Source organism: Passer domesticus, chromosome 4, assembly GCF_036417665.1.
Source record: "Passer domesticus isolate bPasDom1 chromosome 4, bPasDom1.hap1, whole genome shotgun sequence".
In the NCBI taxonomy this organism is placed as follows: Eukaryota; Metazoa; Chordata; class Aves; order Passeriformes; family Passeridae; genus Passer; species Passer domesticus.
In genome coordinates, this window is record NC_087477.1 from 28,476,116 (window position 1) to 28,491,065 (window position 14,950).

A 14,950-nucleotide genomic window follows, 5' to 3' on the forward strand; every position below is an offset into this window, starting at 1 on the left:
CAAAAACCACCCTGCCTGCTGTCCCAAGAGGGAATTTTCAGTTGCTGGTTCTGTAATAAAAGTGACAATATCTACCACAGTCACAGGTACACAATTTATGGCAGAAAATGGCACAACAGAAACTGAACTACATTAGATAAAAAAGAAGTAGATATATTTGTCTTGGCAATGACCTAGCAGTAAATTTCTGTATGTGAATTACTGCCAAATCTAGGTACAAGCTCAAGTACACATAACAGCTCCTGAGAAGATGAGAAGCATCCTTTTAAGACTGTTAAAAGTGCAATTATTATTGCACTCCTACTGAGCCTTAGCTCAGTGAAGAACCTCCCTCACCTTTCTCAGGCTCTTCTCATCCCAAACTTGAATCTGAGTCCTACTTTTCATTTAACCTCATCATTTCAGATGCATTCCATTATCTCAAAGTGAACACACACTATATTATTTATCACATTAGTTTACAACACGCTCTCAAAATCAAGCAGTGGTTGCACCAATAGAAAGCCAACAGCATGAAAAAGTGACACATTTCACAACAGCTGCCCTGTGCAGGCAGAACTCAACTTCAGCTCAGAGCAGATGCTGAACCTGACCGTGTCCCCATGCCACAGTTTATATGGAGGACTAAGCCACAATTTATCCTTTGAATTGCTCAACTGTGAAGAACACAAAGTGAAAGGAAAAGAAGAAAACAGATGTTGTCACCACAGCTGATTGACAAAGGAAGATCTAGACACATCTGGATATCATGAAAGCTAAATATTTTTAACATGACTTCCAGTTCTCTCTGGCAAATACGCATTAGATGTCCTAATACCTAATCCCAAGTTATTTGGACTAGTTTAGAAATACACAGCAAAAAAACACAACCACCAGGGAAAAAAAGAGGGGAGGGCAGAAATTTCCTGCTGGAAAAAAATCCCTTGATAAGAAGCACAGTGCACAATGGAACTAAATTCAGAAACAGTTGTAAGATTTCAACACAGCCTTCCCGAACAAAGCTGGTTTTATCATCTTTACTATGGTTCACTGGAGAATTTTACTTTATTTTTCCTGTAAGGAAGGAAGGACATAAGTAGCTCTCACAGCACCATGACATTTCCTGAGAGACTGCCAAGGAAACTGGGATTTCCCAAAAGATATCTCAAGTGTGGGACCTGGGGGTATCCGGGCATAATTCACCTCGTGGTCCAGATTTCCAGAAGAACCTACCATTCAAACAGCCCATTGAAGTTCAAACCTGCAAAGCAAAACCGTAACAAGCTGTACTAGCACCCCTGAATTAAAAAAAAGAAGTCTCAGATAGTAGTAATTTGGAAGTGATGAAACAATTTGTAAAACTAACATTTTATCAAAACAAATATGAATTTTTCCCTTCCTGTTCCAAGGCAGTGAGGTGATTGCTCTTGGACAGCTTGCCTTTAACATTTATAATACAATCTGATTCTCATGAGAACTGCAAAAATCACATTTGAAGGACAGAATAAACAGAGAAGACACCGCAACTCTGACCTATTTCTTTCAAGATTCACATTTGAAAAATACTATTTACCTTCTCAGATAAAAACAGCATGGAAGGAATACAGCATAAATATAGATCTTTTTTCTGCACTAAGTTCCCTAAGAGTGGTAACATATAACAAGCTATTTACAAACTTGCTTTCCAATTCAATATGGAAAATAATATGCCGTATCAACATATCAACATCTTGTTTACCAAATTCCATTCTTCTTCACTGGAAACAACAAAGCCAGCTTGGCAGGCATTCAGGGGAACAGAGATGAGCATTTGGATGGACTGACACCCTGACAGCCAAGAACACAAACATTCCACAAATGTTGGAAGGGTGCAAACAGCAAGGAGCAAGAACAACTTTAAAGGGGTGGGGGGTGACACACGTCAGCTCACTAAGGCACGCAAATCAGTGGCTCAAGAAACACATCAGTGGTATCACCGGCAGCAACAGAAACCAAAGTTTCCTTCCCACAACAAGCCTGAGTGAGCAAATAGCCCCGTGTTGAGAGAACAAAAACAAGCACCACCTTTCTGCTGTGCTGCAAAAGCCTCCACGAGTTCAGTGAGGACTAATCCTCTGAAATCAAATAATTTGTTCAGAGCCAGAAATTCATGTACACCATTCAACACAAATTCAGCTCGTCCATGCTCTACATCTTCATCCAAATTTGTACTATAAAAAGGTACTCTGAATTGTAATCAAACATTTTTGTCATCTTTTTGTCATCCAGATGACAATTCCATAAACCCAAAGCTGACAGTAAAAATTCTACAAACCATCTCACTAATTAATTCCACTCTACGGAAAGACATCATCCCATTTTTATACTGTTTTGTATTATGACATCACCTACCCTGCACAGGTCAAACCAAATATTCAAGCATATGAACAAACCTGTGGATATGTGATAGACAAAACAGCAGTAATGATAAGCATTTTTACCTGTGAGCAATTAAAATAATTTTTATTCCATGAACTGCATGACTTCATTTGCAGGAAGTTTTCCTCTTTCAGTCAGCAGATTGTCACAAACAAGTGGATTTACCATAAAACTGTGTTGCAGATTTTTCAGCTCACTACTGACTCAATACTCAGACTATTTTACTCTGCTCCCATGGTTCTTCTTTTATTGGTATGTGTTGCCTTTTTTTCTCAGCAATACTTTTTTTGCCTCTTTATTTGGTTTCAGATATTGAGCACAATATAAATGGAAGCTTTCTTTAGGGAAAAATAATCTGAGCTATCAAAAGCCCAGTGCAAATGGATCTTCTGGTCATGAACCAGATCCCTCATGCAAACAGAAGGCCAGACAGTGTAAGCAACACTTCAGATAAAGAACATCAATACTTAGTCCCATAGTGATAGCTTTTTTTGAAAGAAAGATGTGTTAAGACAAATTGGTAAAATAGCATGGATCATGGAGCTGCTGCCACCAAACTCTACAGCAAGTCAACGTGCTGAACAACAGTAAGCCAAAAAAATGTGGAGACACAAATATCCACACCTAACTGTTCCCAGTTTTCTGCACAGCAGCCACTGGGTCTCTGGCAATTTTTAAGAACCCATCTGAAAACAAATGTGGCAAAACTGCAAAACATTCTGCTACAGAGAGAGGACAGGAGGAGCTCAGTGGAAAAGGCCCACAGTTTCACCATACATGAAAACAGATCCTAAACATGGTAATGAAATTCTCAGAGCCCTCTCCTGTATTAAACCTGTGCCCAGTACATCACCTAACTGAACACACACAGTAATGAAATATTATTTCTTCTGGTCCATCATACATGGAGTCTGCAATTACAACCAGCTCTCAGGCAGTTACAAAGGCTCTTGGAAGCTTGTCCTCTGTCATCTGCAGAAGACTTTTTTCATTTGCCAGCCCTTCACACCCACAAACAGGCCAAGAATGATAAAAAATTACAGTATGTTGTATTTAGCCATCACACCAGCTTATAAGAGTCTTTTGTACTTTGACAGCAACTAAAACTTTCCTGATACAGTTCATCCATTTTAGCTGCAAAAAACCCACCACAAAACTGGCACAACTCTGCAAAAAAGCCTAAATTATCCTGGAGATCTTATAATTAATAATTGAGAAGCGACTGAACCATTCATAACATACTTTAGAATTGTTTTAATGCTTAAGTCTATTTATGTGGCTTTTAAACTTATCACCATATGCTAACTGATAACAGGAAACTATGGATGGTTAATTGAAGCAAAGAGGGACCCATTTCCATCATTGCTCAAAAAAAGCAGCAGTTTCAAGCTCACCATAACATTTAAGAAAATTTTCAAGGCACTAAAACACTTGAGATCATTTGTAATCGCTTTATTTAACTTTCCATTTGCCATCCCACATGCTCAAATTAATGAAGCATTTCTGTAAAATACCACCCTGAACCATGCCATGTTTTCCCAAGCTCTACAGCAAAACAAAATACAGTCTTTTGCTTGGTGTTTGTGATCAATAACACTACACTACAGTGTCTGCTGACTGCAGAGAATTTATTTTCTTTCAAGGGAACACTTGCAAACAGTCCAAATTTACTATTTCCTTTGCACAAATGCCTTAGAAAGTTTAACAGTGGCGTGGAGTCACACATTCATGCTACTAAATGACAGTGAGCACAACAATTAAGAAGCAAATGCAGTAAACCAGCTTGAGTAAGGTGAAGTCAAATGGCACAAAAGCTGAGAAAGACACAGAATTACTAATTTTCTACTACCAAGGAGATTCCTGCCCACCTTCAGCTCTGCAAATGACATAATTCATAATTCCATTTAAATTTTTCATCTGTATGGACAACCAGAATAACAATTTTTAAAACAGTTCAACAACTACACTTTTTGAGGAGGCAACTCGAAGTGTCTTATTTTTCCTATGTTTTTAAGACTCCACAATTCATTTTCAGCAGAGAGTTTTGTAGAACCCTATTCTTACACATCATTTTGCAGACAGCCACGCTCACTTATCTCTCTGCAAATCAAGGTAATTTTACAAGATTTTCCCAGAGTAAACTAGCATTGCCTATGGCAGACCAATGGGCGACAAAAGATAAATTGGTAGAAAAATATTACAACTAGAAAATTAAGCACTTTTAGACTGTGTATAAGAAAATATATAACGCTAAAAATATAATGATATGGCAACAAGAATCAATCACAAACATCTGAAAGTCATTTGTTAGCTGATGAAATGGTGCCAAGTCAAAGAAAAAAGATGTAATTCACTCATAAAGCCAAATTTAAGCCTAGATGCAACTAGCAGGAACTGGCAACATCGGATCTAGGACTCTGTTTTGATAATCTCCGAGACGAAGCAGCTCTGATGCATCTACTAATACACAAAACGTACAACAAAAATCCCTGCCACCTTGTCCATGGACTTTTTATCTGAACAAGAACACTTTATCAAGGTTATTCATTCCTGCCTTGTGTAAATGTTTAAAACGAAGGCCTCCTTCCCCATTCCCCACCTCAAGGGAGAGTACTTCGGTATTACTCCCCCATCTCTAGAACACCTACTATGAGAAATTATTCCATCCCTTATTTTCTCATTCACAAAATTCATGTTTATTATGAAAAATGAACAACCATTCTAATGTTACAAAGGAATCCAAAGGTCTTAATGAGAGATGCTACTTAATAGTAAAGGTTTTTTTATTATTCCAAAGGTAATTTAAACCAATTAAACTGACAGTATTATTAGCATATACACACTATGTCATACACTAAATTAAACAGTGCCAGCAAAAAAATAACACAGACCACTCCAAGCCCATCAGCAATTTTACCCTGTGCTCTTTTGTCAGGATGGCAAATGAGTATCATCTTAGAATTCTGTAACCTTTTCATGACAACTTGGTAAACACAAACATTTTCACAAAAGCTTTCAGCTAAACGCCCATTTGTTCCGTAGAGATGGAACACTGTCTGCAGAGGTGTTTCAGCACTACCATCACCAAAAATATGACAAGTTAGAGCTTAAAAACCTTCTCCAAAGAGCTCTGTTAAATTTTAATGGCTTGTTAAAGGGGGAAAAATTACAGGATTGTGTCCCAGTTTCCACACTACTTGACTTTTTCCTATCTTATTAGCCTTAAAAAAAAAATTAAAAATCTGCAAATGACAGGCTAGCCAAAAAACAGTTTCTTTTTATTACACTTTCAATGAGTTTCAGAACAAACTATTTGCTCTTATCAGTTTCCAAGCAATCTGTCTAGGCATCCAAGTTAATCAACAAGAACCATTCAAGCCTCCTTGCTTTTAAACATACCCAAACTGAAAAGCTTGTTTAACTGGCCTATTAGGCTCTGTGATTGATTTCTTGACAGTTCCAATAAATCATCTTTCTGGTTTTGTGATAAGACTTCAATCCTTCAATGCTTGCAATCTATATATCAGATGCCAAAAAAGCTAAAATGTACTTCTTCTGGACCTCCAACAGCACACACAGCTTGCTTCTGAGCTCAAGTTCTCATCCTGTTTTTTAAGCACAGATACTAACTTCACATTAATTTACAGAGGACCTTCCTGCCACCAGCTCCACACTAAATATTTTCAAAGTAGGCATCCAAGACTGCTGCACTGTCATGCCATGGACAATACTCAAGATATACTGTCTGAAACTGCCAGCAATCTCTCCATGCAAATCTGCTACTTGATTTTCACGTTTCTAGGGAATTCCTTAATACTTAACAAAGCTCAGTAACACAGTAAAAAGTGTTCCACGAAAGAAAGGCGTAGATTTAACAAGAAGCATCACGTGAATTTTCTGAGTACAAGACTGCTTTGCATAAAATACCTGCAAAACCATCTCTCACCATGGACCTCTGATCCTCAGCTAGAGGAGAATGAACCATATGAGTCAGCACAGAACACGACACTGCACACGCATTACTCTCTTTTTCAGGTACATGACACAGGAATCTTGTGACACATACAGTCCAACATGTGGCACCTCCATGACTCAGAAGAAAAATTCTAAACTTTTTCTCCAAGGAGAAAGTACAAAAAGAGCAGTAATCTTGCAGCTCATATTTTACCCTCCCAAGAGTCATGTTGTATGAAAAGCTGCTGGATATTTTATGGTATTAGAAAATAAGTATGAATTAACTTATGTTCATAACTGAGTGGTATCACAGGTCTCAGACACCAAGCTTTGGCTTATTTCTGTACAATCCCTCCAGCTTAAGACACTCAGCTTCAAGGCACAGGAGGGTATTCAGCTCCTTCATGGTACATCATCATGCCACAACGGCAAGCTCAGTTAACAGAGCCAGTTTTCCTCAGAAGTCTAAGTTCATGGGACACCAGAGGCTTGACCCAGGTGTGCATTTTAAGCAGCATAGCTTCCTACAAAATATCTCTTCTGAGCTATTAACTCTTCCTTCCCCCTCCTAAAAGGCTGCAGGCTTGGTGCACTACCCAGCAGCACAGACCTGCCCTTGCCAGACTAGAAAGTATTGCCTTTCCTGGATATTTCCACCAGGTAATGCACAATATTTTTTTCACTACTTACTGGACACCTAAATAATGTACAAAGCACTGCGTTGTCATATGTGGAGTAACAATACCTATTATGTTGTTTTGGCTAATCTGCCATTTTTTCTAGCAGTTCCTACAAAAGTAAGAAATGGTAAAACTCACGTTTCAGAGCCTTCCTGTGGGTGCTGGGAGATGAACATCTCCGAAGCAGTGCCCCTGGAGTGACACCAACAAACATGAAAAAAACATCTGAAGGGAGCCAGAGAGAATTTATGATTTTATTTCCAATGCTGCAGAGGATCACGCCTATGCCCAACTCGCCTTCTGCACTTTCCCAGTTGCCAAGGAAAGGTGTCAGAGGCACATGCATTGTACAGCAGTGCTGCACAGAGGCTTAATCTCGTTACATGATAAACAGTCTTGTCACTGAATGTGCCACGTGTTGCATGCTCAACTGGCTGCTTTAGTCCTTTCCTGGTGTCAGCTGAGAGCTCTGGGAGCTCTGGGAGCCCAGCCTGACAGCAAGAGGCAGGAATTCAGCACGTGGGAATCCAGCACATACTAAACAGGAGACCAGCTGAATGCAAGAAACGTGAACAGTGTGCATGAGAAACTCCCAAGCTCCCCAGCTCACAGTATCATCATCATCATCACAGCTGTCCCTGCTCACTGCCCACAAGTGTCCCTGTCCCCTCATGCCTGGCAGAAGGCAGCATTTCAAGGGACCAGCTACTCCCATACAAAGAGCCACTGACCACAGCAAAGGGCAGAGCCAACAACCCCTTCCCAGGGTGGTAAATCCTACCAGTAATACCAGCTGACCAATTTGGGAGCTGAATCACCATGGCAAGAGGCCATAATTGTAACATCAGCGCTAAAACCTAGGAAATTCTTCAAAAGCAGTGAAGCTTTTAAGAAAGAAAGAAGTCACTACCCCTGAAAGCGTTCAAGTAGTGACTGGATGTGGCACTTAGTGCTGTGGTTTAGTCAGCACAGTGGATGGTGTTCAAAAATTGGACTCAATTATATTAGAGGCCTGTTCCAACCTAAATAGCTCTATGATTCTATTAAATTAATTAATAGTTGACTCATTGCAGGACAGAATCATCACAGTGAAAATAATAAGGTCCTACATTGATGTCAATTTTATTTTTATCCTGGCACATTGTACAATACTTGTAAATATTCCCACAGTTCAGAACTAGACATTTTTCCCAGCTTTCCACATATGACAAATAGGCAGAACAGGAAAGGATCTCCCAACTCACTAAGCCCAACTTCTAAAACCCCATGGAAGCCAGCAGCATAGTTACTCTCTGACAAAAAAAAATTTAAAAAACAGCTATTTCAGTATTTCCCCTCACTCCCAACGCAGCAGTCACAAAACTTCCCTGGAACTCCTTACCCTGTTAGAATTTTTTTCTCTCATTGCAGCACACTCTCAGACAGACTACACCCATTTACTCCTTATCACCCCAAAACAGTTCTGTTATCTCCCTGATGTTTACACACCTGACATATTTATGTGTAGAGCCTAAGGCTGCTTTCTCATTTTCACAGAATGCACAAAGCCAGGTCTGAACTTCTCTGAAGAAAGAGGACTCAAGCATGGCTGGTGAAGTGTAGGCAGCAGCCATCACACACATACCAGGTTACATGGAAAATTAAATAGCCCAAAAGCACCAAGTCTTACAGACAGATATTGTTTTTCATATGTTTTCATTACTCAAAAACACTACTTACAACATGTGCCTTCTTAGAGCTTCTTCCTGTTTACTCAGTTGTAAACCCCGAGAGAAAAACCCAACCTAAGAAAGCTGCTGGCATCAAGACACAGATTTCTATTTATACAAATATATATTTTCCTCAATATCATTTATTAAACATTTCTGGGGGACGTGGTTATCTGATTCCAGTTTGAGCCCTGTATTCTCCTAGGAGAAGAAGGTGAAACCCCTTCGTGATGGTGAAACCCCAACATGCATAAAATGTTAATCATGTTTTACATTTCAATTAATTTATTGATTTCTAAATAATTTTTACTTGAGTTGTACTTAAAATAGCACGTTCAAGATTTCCAACTGTCATACATCAGAACTATATTTGCTTTTTTCAGAACATCTTATATATGAACAGAGTTACTCCTCAATCATCCAATCAGTTATTGACTGGGGGGTGGGGGGTGTTTGCTAGGATGTTTTCATTCCAAAATTTCACTTCTAGCCACAGGGCAGAGCTCTGTCAGAACATATTTTCGGACCAGTATGTTTCCTATTCACTAAAATGAGCAAAATAGACATTGAAGTTGGGTCCATTTGGGTTCCAGCAATGTTTTAAGATCCCAAATTACTCCAAGCAGATTCTTACTCTCAAAGTCTATTTGCAAAGCTCCCATTTTAGGACACTTCATTCAGCTCTGCAGAGCCTAAGTAGACTTTAGACTTGGCAAACAAAGTAAGAATTCACAGTCATTTTGAAAGAACGTAAATTTTTATGTCCAAACTAAAAGGTATTGCATTTTCTCTCTCCTTCTCCAGGCAGGCCCTTTAACATTTCTGCCTCGGTTTGCTTACTTCTTAGGAGAAATTAAAAAAAGGAAAAAAAAAAAGCCAAGAAAGAAGAAACATCTGTGGGAACAGCTGCACAAATACTGCAACTGCCAGAGGAATTATTTCTTTCTAGCATCCAGGATTTCTGGGTTTGTGTGTTGCAACACTTAGTAGTGGATAATCACAGTGACTATCCATGCATGTGACACACAATTTTGATCTCCATCACGGATAAGAAGCAAGAGCTTAACACCAGCCCACCACAGACATACAAACACACAAAGAAAAACAACCAGAAATCCAAACTCTTTAAGGAATTGTCTAGAGGCTCCACAACAAAAAAGCTTATACAGCAAGTAGGCTGCTTGCTCCAACTTCTGGACAATCAAAATTCCACAGTAGCTAGTTTATAATTATAAGCAAAGGTACAACACAGCTTTTCCCTTCATCTTTTTCTCACCTTTAACACTAAGACCCCAAATTACTCAGATCACTTTCCAAGGCAACACTCTGAAATAAGGCAATGATGTCACTAAATAAACAAGATTTCCAGAAGTCTGTCTTCATCTCCTAGATACATGTCTGTGTTCACATACTTGTCTTTGAACTGCAGCAATCTGTTATGCTCCAACAGGAAGGATTAAAGATGAGTTTTATCATGTTCTGTACTATATATTGATAACTGCACAATTCTTATTTCTCAGTCCACGACTAAGTAGGTAAAGCAAATATGATTAAAACTCCATTACAGTAATAATCAACTAAATTAAAGTCACTAGTTCTAAATACACACAGCAACAAGATCTGGAAACTACTGTACAATGAACAGTTTGTTCAGGAATTACTGAAACTTCCCCCCCCCCCTCCAAAATACTGAAGGCATTATCAACCAAAATGGCCATGGAGGGAAGTCACCTCATCCAGCTGATCCACAGAGCAGGATTTGAAGAATGAGAAGCAAAGTTAATTGCCTGTAGCCTCTCCACCATTTTTCTTTCTCAGGAAACTCAAGAGGGGCCTTAAGCATACTTTAAGTCACCCTTGACTGTAGCACTCTCCCATTTGCTAAACAGTCATTTAGCACGCTGGGATTGCTGCAGCACAGCAGCACTTGAGCTTCTTCATCTTCCAACCTCTACACAGTCAGCTGTCAAGCTGGGTACACAGGGAAAGCCTTATTTCACCGAGCTCCAGCAGGCTTCAGAGGGTCTCTGCTCCCTGCTCAAGCTTCAAGCTCTCTGCTTGCATTGCTATGATCTATTGTTATTCATTCTCTAAAGACTCATCCTGTGGACCATGACTACACATTCCCACAGCACTGCCTGGAAACAAAATGGTGATGAATCTTTTTGCTTTTGATTTTAGAGATCACAACTTGTTTTGCACCAGCAGCTCTTATCCTGCCTTGTATCCACACATTTCTAGCTGAAGAAGGCAGCCCTTCATGGTCTCCTATGGTCATTCAGCTCCTTTCTGTCAAGCCACAAACAGAGTATCAGATCTTTTTTTCCCACATATAAGTAATACTAAAACAACAGAGGGCCAGAACTGAACTAATGGCTGGCTACAATGGGACAGAAAAAGCCCATCCAGCCCAGCACCCCATCTCCAACTGTGACTGAAGTAAAACCTCAAGGAAACAGGATAGCTAAGATGACCAAGCAGCACCACTTTGGGCTAGCTACCCCCTAAAACTGGGTTTTCCTTTCTCTAACCCCTACACTGCAAATAGTTATTAATTACACCTTGCTTACATCTTGTGCACAGTACTACCGCCTTTCATTTGTTTTGAGCCTGCCACCATCACGCCTGGACACACCCTGGGACTTCTCTACTGAAAAATAAGGGAGGAAGAAGTAGTCTCTGTTTACCCTTTTCTTGCCACTTGTTAGTGAAGTTTTCTCAGTCATCTCATCTTCAGGCTGAAAAGTTTCTTCCTGCTGCAGTTTTTTTCACAGCAGTTGTGCTGTCCTTGACCATTCTTTTCAAGACCTTTTCCAGCTTCAGCTGTCAATTACTAGAACCTTCCTCCCCTGATGTCACCTCTATCCTCCTTCCCATTTTTCTTCTCACAGCACAGCATGTGGTAGCTGGGGGAGGTCAAAGATACAGCTATAGAAAGGCAGCTTATGGAAAATCCTGGGTGCTGTTGCCAGAGCTGAGGTCAAGTCAACCAAGCAAGGATTAACTGGAAGGGTACTTTCTCTGCCTGCACCTGGAAAGCTGTAAGACACCTCTAGATATCACTAATTGGGAGAACCAAACATACCTTTAGTTATGATTAGTGTGGTCTGGGCCAAAGTGTGTTGGCTATTTCCTTATTTTGAGCCATTTCCGTTTTGCAAGAAGGCAAATTGCTGGGTTTTACTAACGCTTCATGATTGTTCAATTTGACAGGCCAAGAATACCAGTCCACTTGAAATTTAAGTTCTGTTTTCTTTTCTTTGTTAATTAACAAATTGCTGTTCTAAAAGCAAAGGTTAATGTGGGAAAAGATCCATGGGAACACACCAACAACTACTTGGAAATAACACACATGAAAAATGTCTTTGCTAAAAAGCTACTAATCATAATTGCCACTACGCAAAATCACACAAAACTCAGTATAGGAAATAAAAGATATTTCACTACAAGAAACTATACAATTGGCCAAGGAATTCAACATGTGCTGAGGTTTGTCTCACTGAGCAATGGAGCATGAGAGCCCCTCCAAACTAACAAGTACAACAGTAAACAATAGAAGTTTGTTAAAGTTAAAAGCAATGAGCTTGTGTGTTCCTGCAAGACCCCTGGCTTGATGGTGCATGACATTTTCATTAGAAAAGCCCAATGAAACTAGAGCTGAGCCAAGCAGACAAAATTAATTCAAACATTTAACAGATAAGTCAAAGACCATGACCGTAAACAAAAAAAAAAGCACCACACCGCAGGTGGCTTCTAGTCTCCAAGCAATTATCTTGTTTTGCAGTGTAACCAATGACTCGGAAGAAAAATGAAGAAGAAAAAAAAAAAGATCATGACTGCAGGTGACAAATACCAAAGAAGCTGTTAATTACAAAAAGGAAAGGCCACTGACAGTCTGTCTGTCTGTGCACCAGCCTGTGTCTCCTTGTTCAGCAGGTGCTCAAGTTGGGAAGAACTGACAGTACCTGAGAGCATCTTCTCTGGAAACCATTTTAAAAAATGTTGGAATAGAGAAAGGGAGAAGAAAATTAAGAAATTAAGAAACTGTACTTTCCACTTTCAAAAAGAGAAGGTAAAGAATAAAATAGTAACTCTAGAGAAAGTAGAAATTTGGACAGAGAAGGCTGTTAAACCTACAAAGAGCTAATGAGAACCAGAGCTAACAAAGCTGGTGGTTAAAAACACAAAGTGAAGCTGACTGATGATAATTACACCAAATTAATATATTGGAGAGTCTACCAAAAGACTTATTTGGCAAAACAGGGCATTCTTCACCACTAAATGATCTAGCTTATAATGGAAGCTAATCAAGGTCTATTATGGTTTATTCTGGATCCATAATCAATTAAATACAAAACCAATTTACAGCTTCACTCCAGTGCTTACCATACCCACTTTCATCACCCAAATGTAACTAGCAAAATGGTGAAGCAGAAGGAAAGAGTCAGGAAACATACAAGAAGCTGCTATACTGCTGAAGCTGAAGTACATCCATCTTTGACATACCTGGTATTTTCATGTACTTTTGAGTGTTTTCAATTAAAAAAACTACAACCTAATCAAGATTTTTCTAAATAAATGTAGGCAACAACTATAAAAAGCAAGGCTAACTTGAAATCCTTTCTTTAGCATAAATTATAGAAACTAACATACTAAATCCTACCACTCACACTTTCTACAGTCTTACACGAAGGAAGAGAATCTAAGCTGGAAATCTGGCCTCTACTGCCTTTTTAAGTTTCTCCCAAAACTGGCAGCAGAGTAGCAAATGTCATTAAAAGCTCTGTGTTTCCTTATCATCCAACATTATCAGGCACTCACCTTACCTGGAGTCTTGGACAGAACAGAACACCAAGTTCCAGACTTGGAACTGTACCAATACACTCCTGCCATGTTTCTCTTGGTTTACAACACCAAGAGAAGACAACCTTTTGTTTTTCTTCCTGGCTGAAAGCTAATATACACTCACCCTCAAAATAGTGTACAACACAAATGCCACCCCAATATGATGAAGTATCACACTCTGTTCCAGGAGATTATTTCAAAATAAAAATTATATCAAGCATTCCCTCTGTCCAATATAGAGAAAGCCAGTTATTAGCTCCAGGAATGAATCACACTTCCAAAGGCCATCAGATCACAATAAACACAAAAAAAAAGTCTACACAGAAGACAGTTGAAAGTTGGCAGATGCAAATCACTTCAAACTATCCACCATGAATTTTAACTCCTTTTTTCTTCTTCTGCCTGGTATGCTTTAAAAAAAAAAAATTTGAATCAAGCAACAAGACATGATGGTGTGCTACAGGTGCACATGGAGGTCACAGAGGGTTTTGATTCTGGCTGCTTCAGAAGATATGACCCTATCAGAACTTCAAACTATTACCTGGTCTATTTCTTGAAGGGATCCTGATTTCTTTCTTTCTAAACTCCATCTTCAGAAAAATGAACCTAGCTACAGAACCACTAATAGAAGTGATCTTTATGAACCAGTCTGCAAAGCCAGGAGAGGCACACATCAAAGGAACAACCCACAGCCTCCCTCTCACCTGACCCAGCAGCACATCGCCCTACAACGCAAAAGTCATGCCTTCCATGCAAAATCATGTTTTCACTTGAATTTTCTACATGGCCTTATATTTTTAACTTAATTATGATGTTGTTTGCTGGGGGCTTTTTTTGTTTGATTTGGTATTTTTGGAATGGGCACCTCATTTATTCCAAACTAAATCTAGTTAGTTTCATCAAAGACTGAAAGTCAAGTAAAGAACAGAAGAAAAATGCAGCTGAGAGACAGGACAACAATGAAAGATGAGGCAGTCTAATAACTTTAGGCACCATGCGCAAGGAAACAAGCTTTAACCACATTTATTTTTAACATTAAGTCACTATCACGCACTAGAAGATGCCTTTTGCAATAACAAAACCTGCCACGACATGAAAATTTCCTGGGACTGGAAACAGGCACTTGACTCTCAATCCTTCCTTCTCTCTACCTCTGCCTGTAACTTCTCCATGTCTTCTGCGACTATGAGATTCCACTTAAATGATTTTTAGCTAGAACAAGATATTTTGCTCCTTGTGCTGCTCAGTTCCACTCCCACAATTCTTACCTCAGGAGGAATCCTGAATGTACAGAAGTTACTGTCACCTCCTAGGTATGGAACTACTGTGCAACAGAAGAACTTAACAGCATCAAATACCTGCTGA

The 14,950-nt window shown here is 39.3% G+C and overlaps 1 protein-coding gene across 3 annotated transcripts in view; it reads right to left on the reverse strand.

Moving 5' to 3' along the window:
- The window catches only part of ARHGAP24 (Rho GTPase activating protein 24), a 242,869-nt gene that overhangs the window by 167,082 nt on the left and 60,837 nt on the right, over positions 1 to 14,950 (reverse strand). The gene's annotated exons all lie outside the window — the stretch shown is intronic.